The sequence below is a fragment of the Rhinoraja longicauda genome, chromosome 25 (assembly GCF_053455715.1).
Source record: "Rhinoraja longicauda isolate Sanriku21f chromosome 25, sRhiLon1.1, whole genome shotgun sequence".
NCBI classification, from domain to species: domain Eukaryota; kingdom Metazoa; phylum Chordata; class Chondrichthyes; order Rajiformes; family Arhynchobatidae; genus Rhinoraja; species Rhinoraja longicauda.
Window position 1 is genome coordinate 21,332,921 of NC_135977.1, and position 12,871 is coordinate 21,345,791.

Consider the following 12,871-nt stretch of genomic DNA (forward strand, 5'->3'; position numbering starts at 1 on the left):
TGTTTTCATTAGATTTTTTTAAAGATGTTAATGATTACACCAAAGATGAGTACAGTAAAGTTATTTTTTTTGTTTGGATGAGATTTTTCCAAATCTGGATGGGTCTCAAATTAAGATTCGGAGGAGGTTTTTCCTGCTACAAACTTGAGCCAGGGACTCAACCAGAACAAAAAAGGCAGTAATCTCTGGATTACTACCTGAGCATGGAGCCCTTTGGCAAGAGGGGATGGAGTGGGTGAGTGGGGGAGAAGGGGGGGATAAGGGGGAAAGAGTGGATGAGTGGGGGGGGGGGGTGAGAGTGCTAGGCCAATACAGGAGAGGCTTTGGGTCCACGGATTGCTCTGGCTGCAGCGCTGGCGCCAGGGGGCCGAGGTGAGTGGCACCCTCTCCCCTTCCCTGTCCCCCCTCTGCGAGGAATAGGCCCAACGGGTCCACTTGGTCTAGTAATATGATAGAATTTAACCTGCAGTTTGAGAGGGAGAAGTGGAAATTGGATGTATCGGTATTACTGTTGCATAGAGGTAACTAAAGAGGATGATGGATGGGCTGGCTAAAGTTAGACAATAGACAATAGACAATAGGTGCAGGAGTAGGCCATTCGGCCCTTCAAGCCAGCACTACCACTCAATGTGATCATGGCTGATCATTCTCAATCAGTACCCCGTTCCTGCCTTCTCCCCATACCCCCTGACTCCGCTATCCTTAAGAGCTCTATCTAGCTCTCTCTTGAATGCATTCAGAGAATTGGCCTTCACTGCCTTCTGAGGCATGGAATTCCACCTGTCTAATTGTTTCTTAAACGTATCTTAAATAGTCTCTGCCTCAACTTCCTCCTCTGGCAGTTCGTTCCATATACTCACCGCCCTTTGTGTGAAAAATTTACCCCTCAGATTCTTATTAAATCTTTTCCTCTTCACCTTAAACCTTTGTCCTCTGGTTCTTGATTTCCCCTACTCGGTTCCTTGTTTCCTTACCATTGAAATACCATGAATAATTTGCAACTTTCACTGTCAATATTTCGGATAGTTAATGAAATTCAGTGGTGGGAAGATTTTGTGAATCTGTTCTGAGGCTCTGCATAAACCAACCATTTAAGGGGCATGGTTAAAGGAGGCTAGAAGAAAATATAGCTATGAGAGTCAACGTCATTAGACAAGGTAAGGAGAAATTACTGGACATGATCATTCATCAGAAAAGCCAAAATTAATTTTACATTCTGTGCAGGGGCATCAGTTTTTGTGTAAGGAAGCAGTTGATCTTATTTATTTCTTCCCCTCAAATCATCGGCTCACATAAAGAGAGTAACCCAACATCTACTGGTTTGCATTAAGTCAACACAAAACTTACTTTAAGAAGTGTGAAAAATAAAACTACAAATGTTTCGATCACATTGGAGAAACTTACAAATTTTAAAAGACAGTGAAGTGGAAAAATCAGACAAGTTGAAGAATCTTCAAGCTGCGTCTTAAAGTTTGAAGTAACTGAAATTCTTTGTTGCCATGGTTATCAGGGCTTGTGACGTGATTATTTGTTCCTTCTATTCCAGGGTGACCATGACAACCAAAACTTTGAAGAATAAGAAAGCAGGAACATTTTCTTAAAAGTGCACAAAGGGAATCAAGAGACCTGGACTTTCTTTAATACTGCATTGTCAAGACTTCTACTGGAGAGGCCACAAGATCTTATTTTGGCAATAGAAGTTTTGACATTGCAGCATTAAGGAAGTGTGTATTACTTAATTCTTTCCTTCATAAAAAATTCCAGCATTTTGTCAATATTTAATTTTATCAAATCAATCTACATGTCCCAGAGGGCATTGGTGTGTTTGGGGAAATTTGGGGACTGTGCAAACACGTTGCCAAAATAGTCAGATAGAATTTAAAACATGCCTCTTATCCAACTTTGTACAAAATGTAGATGTGAATATCCAAACCCATATTTACTTTTTTTTTATGATTGGAAAAACGAAATCACCAAAACAAGAGCTGAAGCAGAGATATAAAAGTTAAGAGATATCAAAACTTGGAATAATGTGGCAGGAATACATCACTAAGTTGGAGAGTCTAAGACTAGAGGGCACAGCCTCAGAATAAAAGGATGTACCTTCTGAAAGGGGGGAGATGAGAAATAATTTATTTAGCCAGAGGGTGGTGAATCTGTGGAATTCATTGCCACAGGTGGCTGTTGGGGGGCCAAGTCTTTGGGTATTTTTAAAGTGGAGATTGCTAGTCTCTTGATTAATAAGGGTGTCAAAGATTATGGGAAGAAGAGGGGAAAATGGGGTTGAGAGGGAAAAATAGATCAGCGATGATTGAATGGCGGAGTAGCCCCGAAAGGCCGAATGGCATTCTTCTCCTGTCTTATGAACATGAATTTATTCGCCCCTCGGACTTTTTACTATTAGATGTCATGATTAATCTGTGAGGTAATTTGAAACAAATTTGTTTTTTCCCCAAATTCCTGTAGATGATTAGGAATTTTTTCAGAATTAAAATTAACAATGGATGGCATCAATTGTGTTTGTAGAAAAGTGTGGTACAGTGAGGTGGGGTGGTAATTGGCAAATGGGTGGACAAAGACCAGAGACGAAAAGACAATAGATTACGAGATAAGGAGAGAAGACACATGAAATGTGAAACCAGAAGAGAAGGGTAAGAGGTGGTAGGGAACAGGGGGAAGGGATAAGCGGGTGGGATTGTGAGAAGTGAGTGCCCTGAGGTTAATTACTACCTGTCTCCTCTGAACTTTTTCTGAGCAAGGATGTGACATTTACAATTTTCCAGTCCTCGCACCCTGCTCATATATTTGCACGCTATTGAAAGCTTGTTACACGTTCTCCCTAAGATCCGTACCGATCCGAACCCTGTCCCCAGCAGATAGGCCAGAAGAAGCCCTCAAACAGCACCCGGCTGCCATAAAACTCCGGAACCCTGGACTGAGCCGAGGCCACAGTCAGAGGAGAAACAGCTGCGTCCAATTAGTGGCTATTGGATCAACACACCTGCACCTCGTCAGCCCTGCTCCTTGTTAACCCAGGAGGGGCAGCAGGAGGACAGAGTTTAGTTTAGTGATGCAGAGCGGAAACAGGCCCCTCTGCCCACTGAGTCCACGCTGACCAACAATCACCCGTAAACTAGCACTATCCTGCACACTAAAAACGATTTTACCAAAGCCAATTGACCTACAAAGCTGCATGTCTTTGCTGTGTGGGAGCAAACCGGAGCACCCAGAGATAACCTACTTGGTAACCCACCAAATTCTGTACACACAGCACCTGTTGTCAGGATTGAACCCGGGTCACTAGCGCTGTGAGGCAGCAACTCTACTGCTGCGCCAATGTGCTGCCTTTCTTACTTATTGATTTTTATCCCACAGTACCTGAACTGTGATGAACTAAACATAGCACAAAAAGTAAGGAAATTTGTGTTTGGTAGATTATTTCTTTGTCGTAACAATGCTTCTTGGCAATAAATCTTATACCGTTGGAAAGCCTGTTTATTTCCCTTTTAAATGGTGCCACATTTGTAAGGAACATGCATTTGTGGGATGAGCAGCAGAGCTGAGTATATGGGTTGCGCCCATGAAAAATTTGCCAAATCTTCTTTGCCAATGCCAAACAGCTTATTCTGCTGTTGCTATTGACTCTTGTTTTGAGCTTCTGGTACCCCCAGGTGCTGACAAGAATGGGATGCCATCCCACAACAGTGTGTGACCAGGCTGGTGACCAGCATGAGGAGGAGGTGCCAGGCTGTTATGGCTGTGTATGGTTCTTCCACACGCTACTGTGGCTCCTGTTTATTAAATGAATAAATTGATAAATTGCCAATATGTCTTGTTTCTTCAGACCAATCATCCAATCCACCAAACAACACCGAACAAGAGTCAATGGCAGAATAAGCTGTTTGGCATTGGCAGAGAAGATTTGGCAAATTTTTCATGGGCGCATCCCATATACTCAGCTCTGCTGCTCATCCCACAAATGCATGTTCCTTACAAATGTGGCACCATTTAAAAGGGAAATAAACAGGCTTTCCAACGGTATAAGATTTATTGCCAAGAAGCATTGTTACAACAAAGAAATAATCTACCAAACACAAATTTCCTTACTTTTTGTGCTATGTTTATATCTAATGTAAAAATGGAAAATACTGGAAACACTCAGCAGGTCAGGCAGCATCTATTTAATTCATTTCTGCTTGGAATATATTATAGTGAATCTAACCACCCAAAGGAAATAGTTATTGAGTTTACCCCTTGTGGGAAATTCACATTAGTGTCTAATTATGATTTGATTACATAATAATTACCCAAACAGGAATATTATCTGATTGTTATGTCAACCACATTAGCCAATGTTGAGATAAGTGATTTTGAAAATAGAATTCAATCTGTTCTCGTCTAAAATACTGCCAAAATCTGGCAGTGCTTGCCAAAATGGTTCTGCTGGAGTCATCTCTCTTTACATCACAACATTTTTTTAATGGTCTGGGATTAACTCTGCCCTTGCATTCTTCCTGATATAGAGGTTCAATCATTGTACCAAACACTTCTTCAAAATAACCTCAATAATTTCCAACACTATATTTCCATCCAGATTATTTTGGATTCAACCACTGAGCCTTTGCCTTTTTCACTGCTATTGTTGATGAGTTGCTATTATTACGGATAGGATAGGTTTAGAGGGAGATGGGCCAAACGCAGGCAGATGGGACTAGGGTAAATGGGATGTGTTGGTCGGTGTGGGCATTTGAGCCAAAGGGCCTGTTTCTACACTGTACTACTCTATGCTTGTGAATTTAAATCTAACTCATGGACGGTGCTACTTTGCACTTTGTTAACCCTTCTCACCAATCTGTTTCCTACTATCTATGGTCTAGCATGCTCAGGCTACAGCAGATATTTGGACTGCCTAGGAGTAGTCCTGTAGTATTTGATGGAGTGGTTCTCAGGATTCACAGAGCCAGAGAGTCATACAGCACGAAGAGTTGTCCTCGGCGCCACTGTACGCAAACATACAAAGCAAATTAAACAAGACTGGAGAACTGCACGTTTAATTGGCCTTGTTGCCATATAATGTTGTGGTAGTATGAGAGAAAAGACTGAGCGAAAGGGTGAGATTGGCTCTTTTAATGTTCATGGATACAATGTGCTCAAAAATACAAGAAAGAGAAGGGAAGAAATGATGGGTGTGGGGATAGAAGTGTTAATTATGGGAAGGAACAGTGCGCACAGTGGTTTAGCAGTAGAGCTGCTGCCTCACAGCACCAGAGACGCAAGTTCAATCTGTTGGCGAGGTAGGATTAGGGTTGTGTATAGAACATACAACATGATGCAAAGTTAAACTAATCTCCCCTGCCTGTGTGTGATCCATACCCCTTGTGCATTGGGGATGATGTTGGGTCGACAGTGATCACACCGACACTCCCAGTACGGTGAGACACGTGATATGGTTTATTTACAGTGATGAGCTGGTCTGGGTCTGCGTGAGGGAGCAGTCCCTCGACATCAATGTGCATCTGAGGCGGTTCTAAGTACGACCTTATCTTTGCTTCTCAAAATTTTATATATAGTAATAATATTTCTAATATGTCTCCCCTAGGCCCTTGACACTCCAGAGAACACGATCCATCTGTTCACCCTCTCCTTGCAGCTAATACCCTCTAATCCAGGCAGCATTCTGGTAAACCTCTTCTGCACCCTCTCCAAAGCTTCCCACATCCTCCCTCTAATGGAGTGACCAGAACTCCAAGTGCAATCAAACCAAAAGCCTGTAAAGCTACAACATGCCTTCTTGAGTCATATGTTCACTAGCTGGGCTGAAGAATCTTATAGTTGTGGGAAAGTAGCTTGTTCCTGAACTTGGTGGTGTGGGAGACAGGTCTAGTGGCCTGTCTCTATGTTGAATTATTCAATGAGGCTATGAAGACCAACAATTTATCCTTGTCAACGGATATAACAATGATTTTCATCACATCTTAGGCATTAATCAACCTGTGCCCCTTTCCACTATTCTGCAAGGGAAGAGTTGAAATACATAAAATTATTATAAAAATAAGTAGCTGCAAATGTAAAACATGTACAGGCATCAATCAAAATATTGCGTGGCCTTTTGAAAGTCTTATCTGAATTATTGAATAAAATTAGTTTATTGAATTACAACAGATAAATGTCACAGTCTCTTACATCAGATAATCTTGAACTGTGTATTTTAAGATGGCTTCACTCTCACTGAATGAACAATTTACAGAGCTTTACAGAATTTTCACTGCATAATTTATGCGCTCCTCTGTGCAAGCCATCTGGTGATTTGTTTATTGCACAAAAATACATAAGATTATATTCTCAAACTCCAGAATTTTCCATGGCAAGTAATCTCAAACTAAAAAGAACGTAGTGTGGAAGTAAAACTGAAAAGGACCTTCAATTTTAAAAAGAGAATAATAAAACATTGGGTAGAATCGTACAGATTGTTGCACAGAAAATTGTCAGAAAACTAAACTAAAAACAATTATAGTTCGCTATCTGTTTATTCCATGAGCTTCTGCAAAAACCCCTTGCCTTACACTTTACCATCAACCGCCCAGAAGACCAGTGAACAATACAAAATACAATTATTTTTTCTCTCCAGTTGATACATTAGGATTTAAAGTCTAATTTTGACACACCACATATAGAATTCTTTACAGTCTTCCAAGGAACTTTATAATTTTATACCACACAGCAGGTACATCTTGTATTAAATATTAACACATTGCATCAAACCTTACGAAGCCTTGGAAATGTTTTAAATTTAGCAAAATATTATGATATATTCTATCTATTTGAGAGTCGAGGAGACAATATTTTTCTCACTTACAGAGCAGCATGAAAGGGTTGTGGGAGGCGCAAACTCATAAAGAAGCAGCACAGGGGCGCAGCTGGTAGAGCTGCTGCCTCACAATGCCAAAGGCCCCGGTTCGATCCTGACTTCCTGTGCAGTCTATGTGGAGTTTGCGCTCTCTCCTTGTGTTTCGTCCTGGCGCTCTGGTTTCTCACCACATCCCAAAGATTTGCGGGTTCGTCGGTTAATTGGCCTCTGTAGTGTGTCGGGAGTGGATGAGGAAGTGGGATGACATAGAACTAGTGTGAACGGGCGATTGATGGTTGGCGTGGACATGGTAGGCCGAATGGCCTATTTCCATGCTGCATCTTTCAAACAATCAATCACTTCTCTGCATTTCAATTACCACAGTAATCCAAGGTAGACACAAAATGCTGGAGTAACTCAGCAGGTCAGGCAGTATCTCTGGAGAGAAGGAATGGGTGACGTTTTGGGTTGAGACCCTTCTTCAGACCAGCATCCGCATATTTTTTCCTCCACCACAGTAATCATTTCATGTAAATTAAAGAACTGCAGATGGTGGAAATTTGAAAATGCCAGGAATTTTTAGTATGCCTTTCCCACCTAATTACCTGTTCAAATGCCTTTTAAACATTGTAATTCTATCTGCCACTGGCAACTCACTCGTTCTTGGAGTGGCTTCAATGAGAGTTTTAACTCTATAAGAAATTGAGTAATGAGTGCCAACTGACGTCAGTTAAGCAGGGAGGATTAAAAGGATCGTACCAGGGACAGGGTAAGCTCAGACATGAAAGATAAAATACTGGAAACTCTCAACAGGTCAGGCTACCTCTGGACTGAGAAGCACCGCTCCACACAGGCAGCACCCGAGGTCAGGATCGAACCCAGATCTCTGGCGCTTTGAGGCAGCTCTACCTTGTGCGCCACCATGCATTGTGAATGGCTTGATGCCGGGCACTGACTAAAGAAGGGTCCCGACCCGAAATGTCAATCCATGTTCTTCAGAGATGCTGCCTGACCCGTTGAGTTACTCCAGCACTTTGTGTCTTTGTTTGTAGACCAGCATCTGCATTTCCTTGTTTCAACCTAGGTGATGTGCTGTTTGTGGTCAAATACCAGCTGCATTCAAGGGATTGGCAACCTGTTTGGTGACAGAGTAAATATTAAAGTGCCTACAAAGTCATGAGCAGACTATGACACCCTGCATTGTCAGAAAGTCTGCATTCCTTACAAACTCTCATGCTTACTTACACCGCCTGTTTGCCTCTGGCAAGGGAGATGAAAATAAGTTTTTACTCTCTGCATTTAATGAGTTTCAGTATAAGAAAATAACTGCAGATGCTGGTACAAATCGAAGGTATTTATTCACAAAATGCTGGAGTAACTCAGCAGGTCAGGCAGCATCTCGGCATAGAAGGAATGGGCGACGTTTCGGGTCGAGACCCTTCTTCAGACTGATGTCAGGGGGGCGGGACAAAGGAAGGATATAGGTGGAGACAGGAAGATAGAGGGAGATCTGGGAAGGGGGAGAGGAAGAAAGGGACAGAGGGACTGTCTAAAGTTGGAGAAGTCGATGTTCATACCACTCGGCTGCAAGCTGCCCAGGCGAAATATGAGGTGCTGTACCTCCAATTTCCAGTGGGCCTCACTATGGCACTGGAGGAGGCCCATGACAGGAAGGTCAGACTGGGAATGGGAGGAGGAGTTGAAGTGCTCGGCCGAGCACCGGGAGATCAGATTGGTTAACGCGACCGAGCGCAGGTGTTGAGCGAAGCGATCGCCGAGCCTGCGTTTGGTTTCGCCGATGTAAATAAGTTGACATCTGGAGCAGCGGATACAATAGATGAGGTTGGAGGAGGTGCAGGTGAACCTCTGTCTCACCTGGAAAGACTGTTTGGGTCCTTGGATGGAGTTGAACGGGGAGGTAAAGGGACAGGTGTTGCATCTCGTGCGGTTGCAGGGGAAAGTGCACGGGAATGGGGTGGTTCGGGTAGGAAGGGACGAGTGGACCAGGGAGTTACGGAGGGAACGGTCTCTGCGGAACACAAAGGGGAGGGGATGGGAAGATATGGCCAGTGGTGGGGTCCCGTTGTAGGTGACGGAAATATTGGCGGAAGATTTGTTGGATACGCTGGCTGGTGGGGTGGAAGGTGAGAACGAGGGGGATTCTGTCCTTGTTACGAGTGGGGGGAGGGGGAGCAAGAGCGGAGCTGCGGGATGTAGAAGAGACACTAGTGAGAGCCTCATCTATAATGGAAGTGGGGAAGCCCCGTTTCCTGAAGAATGAGGACATCTCTGATGCCCTAGTGTGAAACACCTCATCCCGGGCGCAGATGCGACGTAGACGGAGGAATTGGGAGTAGGGCTTAGACTTTTTGCAGGAGACCGGGTGGGAAGAAGTGTAGTCCAGATAGCTGTGCGAGTCAGTGGGTTTATAGTAGATGTTTCAGTGTTCTTCAGTTATAATGAGTTTCAGTGATCTTCTTCAGGCAGCAGTGTATTATAAACGTATAGATGTGGCTTCATCTAACGGTGATCAAGTTCAGTGAAAATCTCTCTCTCTCTCTCTCTGTCTCTCACCCCCCCCCTCACTCCCTCTATCAGCTCTGTTCTGCATTGTATGAACTCTTCATTTTCATCTTATTATTCTCTTGTATGTTCCATAAAAGAAGGGTTCTCAGAGTCAGAGATAATATATTAATATCTCGAATTGTCCCTCAAATTGTTTGGTTTGTTTGGCAATACTAAATAAAAGCACTTCATGATGACGCAAACAGACTAGACTGGATAATTAAAAAGCAAAAAAAAATTGCAGATGCCAGATATCTTAAAATAGAACAGGAAAAGCTCGAAGTATTCCATGGACCAGGCAGTGTCTGTGGGATCGGAAACCAAGTTAGTGTTTCAGATCAATAAACACATCATGCTGCCTCGGAAAAGCAGCCAGCATAATCAAACTTGTCACACACCAATCACTTCTCTCTGCTCCCGTCCTGCAGAATATACAGAAGCTTGAAAGCGCGCACCCCCCCCCCCCCCCCCCCCCCCCACTCAGGAACAGCTTGTTCCCCTCTGCTATCAGGCTTCTGAACGGTCCTTCGATAAGCTAGGGTACTGTTGGATTCATCTCTCCCACTATGCCGCCTCTGCAGTTCCCCGTGTCAATATATATTTTTCTGTTACCATTTCTATATTTTCCATTGCCGCAGATCCATATTTCTTTGGAATAGTTTCTCAATGTCAGGTATGCATGCAATGTGATGTGTTTCACTTATAATAACCTACCAGGCCTTTAGAAAATACTGATTTGTCACCAAACAATCAATACATTGGAAACATCACATACACCATTAGTGTCATTTCACAAGTTATAGTGAAGCCCCTTCTTAAACTTCGGACTTCAGTCTGAAGATGGGTCCCAACACGAAACGTCACTTATCCATGTCCTTCAGAGATGCTGCCTGACCTGCTGAGTAACTCCAGCACTTTGTGTTCTACTCTCTTCTCGAGAGTAGTTGGCAGTGCCATTAACATCACTAACACTTCCTGAAAGTGAACATGGCCAACTTAATAACTTCAGAAGAAAATAACAGAGCTAGGATAATATTTAGATTAGTGTTCAGTCAACTATCAAGCTAATGGAGTAAACATTTCCAACTATGTTCCAGCCACGATCACATTGAATGGCCTACTGCAGCTATTGTCTATTGTCTATTATCTATTGTCGATTGTCTATGTCACAGAAAGCTGGCAAACTATTCCCTATGTCTAACGTGCATTAGAGTTAATAGTCTAAAATCTAAACAGTGCAGCATGTTTTTCAGAACAAAAAAATGAGCAAGGGTCAAATACTTTACAATGTGTGCCTGAACTGTCCAAGGCAAGTTCACACCACACTAACATCAGTTACTGAGACTCCCACTGCCTTTGTAGACTGGAAATCCATTTATTGCAGGCCCATTTCCAGCTGTGCAGCAGGCATGATACAGTTCGTTTGCACAGTTGGCATTCAGCCAGATTTGCAGACTTTAAATGGAATTATTGAGGCTGGCACCAAAATAGATCATAAAAGAATGTTTGAATACGATAAGGAAAACTATGGGTTCTAGTCAGCCACAGCCAGCAAACCTCAGTGCCTGGGTTAATCCATTTTAATGGTTTGTACTATATATATATGCATGTCTTTGGCATGTGGGAAAGAATTGGAGCACCCAGAAGTCATAGAGTTATACAGTGTGGAAACAGGACATTCGGTCCAACTTGCCCCTGCTGAGCAAGATGCCCCATCTTCATTAGTCCCACCCAAATCTTTCCTATCCATGTACCTGTCCAGCTGTCTTTTAAATATTGCTATAGTACCTGCCTCTATAATAATATTCAACTACCTCCTTGAGCAACTTGCTCCATATACCCACCACCCTCTGTGTGAAAGTTGCCCTTCAGGTTCCTATTAAATCTTTCCTCTCTCACCTTAAACCTATGTCCTCTGGTTCTTGATTCACCTGCTCTGAGTAAAAGAGTCTGTGCATTCACACTATCTATTTCCCTCATAATCTTATCACCTCTACAAGATCACCCCTCATCTTCCTGCGCTCCAAGGAATAAAATCCTAGCCTGCCCAACCTCTCCCTATAGACCATCTGTCTTGGCAACATCCACGTATATCTTCTCTGCACTCTTTCCAACTTTATGTCATCCTTCCTAAAACAGGATAACCTAAAACTGAACAATACTCTAAATGCAGCATCACCAACATTTTGTACAATTGTAACATAACATCCCAACTTCTATACTCAATTCCCTGACTGATGAAACCCATATTATCAAGATCTTGCTGTAATTTTTTATAACCATTTTCGCTATCTATAATATCAACCACTTTTGTGTCATCTACAAACAAAATCAATGTATTAGGTAACCTCTGAATAGCAACAACAAAAAAAGTTGTCCTATACAGGGCTGAAAGTGGTCTCCCAGTCCCAATTCGACATTCAATCAATACATGACAGCAGAAGACAGTGACTTGCTTTTGCAGGGGTTAGATACATGATGTAGACACAAATTGCAGATGGTGGAATCTTGAGCAAAAATCTAAGTGCTGGGGAAACTCAAAAGGTCAGGCAGCATCTGTGGAGCGAAATGGACAGACAACAGTTCAGGTCGGGACCTGTCTTCAGACTATACACAATTAGTTGAAACCCTGGATGTCTGTAAGGACATGCGTGGCATTTGGAGGGTGATATTCTAGTTTCTGTAACATACCGTAATTCCTGTCTGACGCTCATGTAAAAGTCGAGTTCTTTGGTCACTTAACTTTGCCTAAATTTATGTTTCGCAAAAGCACACAAAGTGCTGGAGTAACTCAGGCAGACCAGTCCATTACTGGAGAACATGGTTAGGTGGTGTTTTGGGTCGGGACCCTTCTTCAGTCTGGTATATGCATCACCATCAAGGCATACACATTAAATTACATTTACCAGTGACAACCAAAATAACACACACTGCAAAAGTAGGTAGTTGAGGCAGGTACGATAACAGCATTTTAAAAGACACAGTCAGGTATATGGACAGGAAAGGTTTAGAGGGATATAGGTCAAAAGTGGGCAAATGGGACTGCCTTAGATGCGGCAAACGAAAGACACAAAGTGCTGGAGTAACTTAGTAGGTCAGGCTGCATCTCTGGAGGACATGGGTAGGTGACGTTTTGGGTGGGGACCCTTGTTCAGAATGACCCGTTTGTCATGATGACGAATCATGATGATGATATGCAAATATGGTGAGGTGTGTATCAGGTGACCGGAGAGCGGGAGAGTGTGCTTGCTGTGTATGCTGAAGGCTGCAAGGCCTGGAAACAATAAACAGTCAAACAAAGTAATGTAATTACCACGGTTTGTGTCTGCTTCATTATTACACATCTGAGACACAGATATGACATTGGCGACGAGGATGGGATTCGAACCCACGGGTTACTCTCATTACTTAGATGGGGCATGTTGATCAGCATGGATGAGTTGGGCCAAAGGGCCTGTT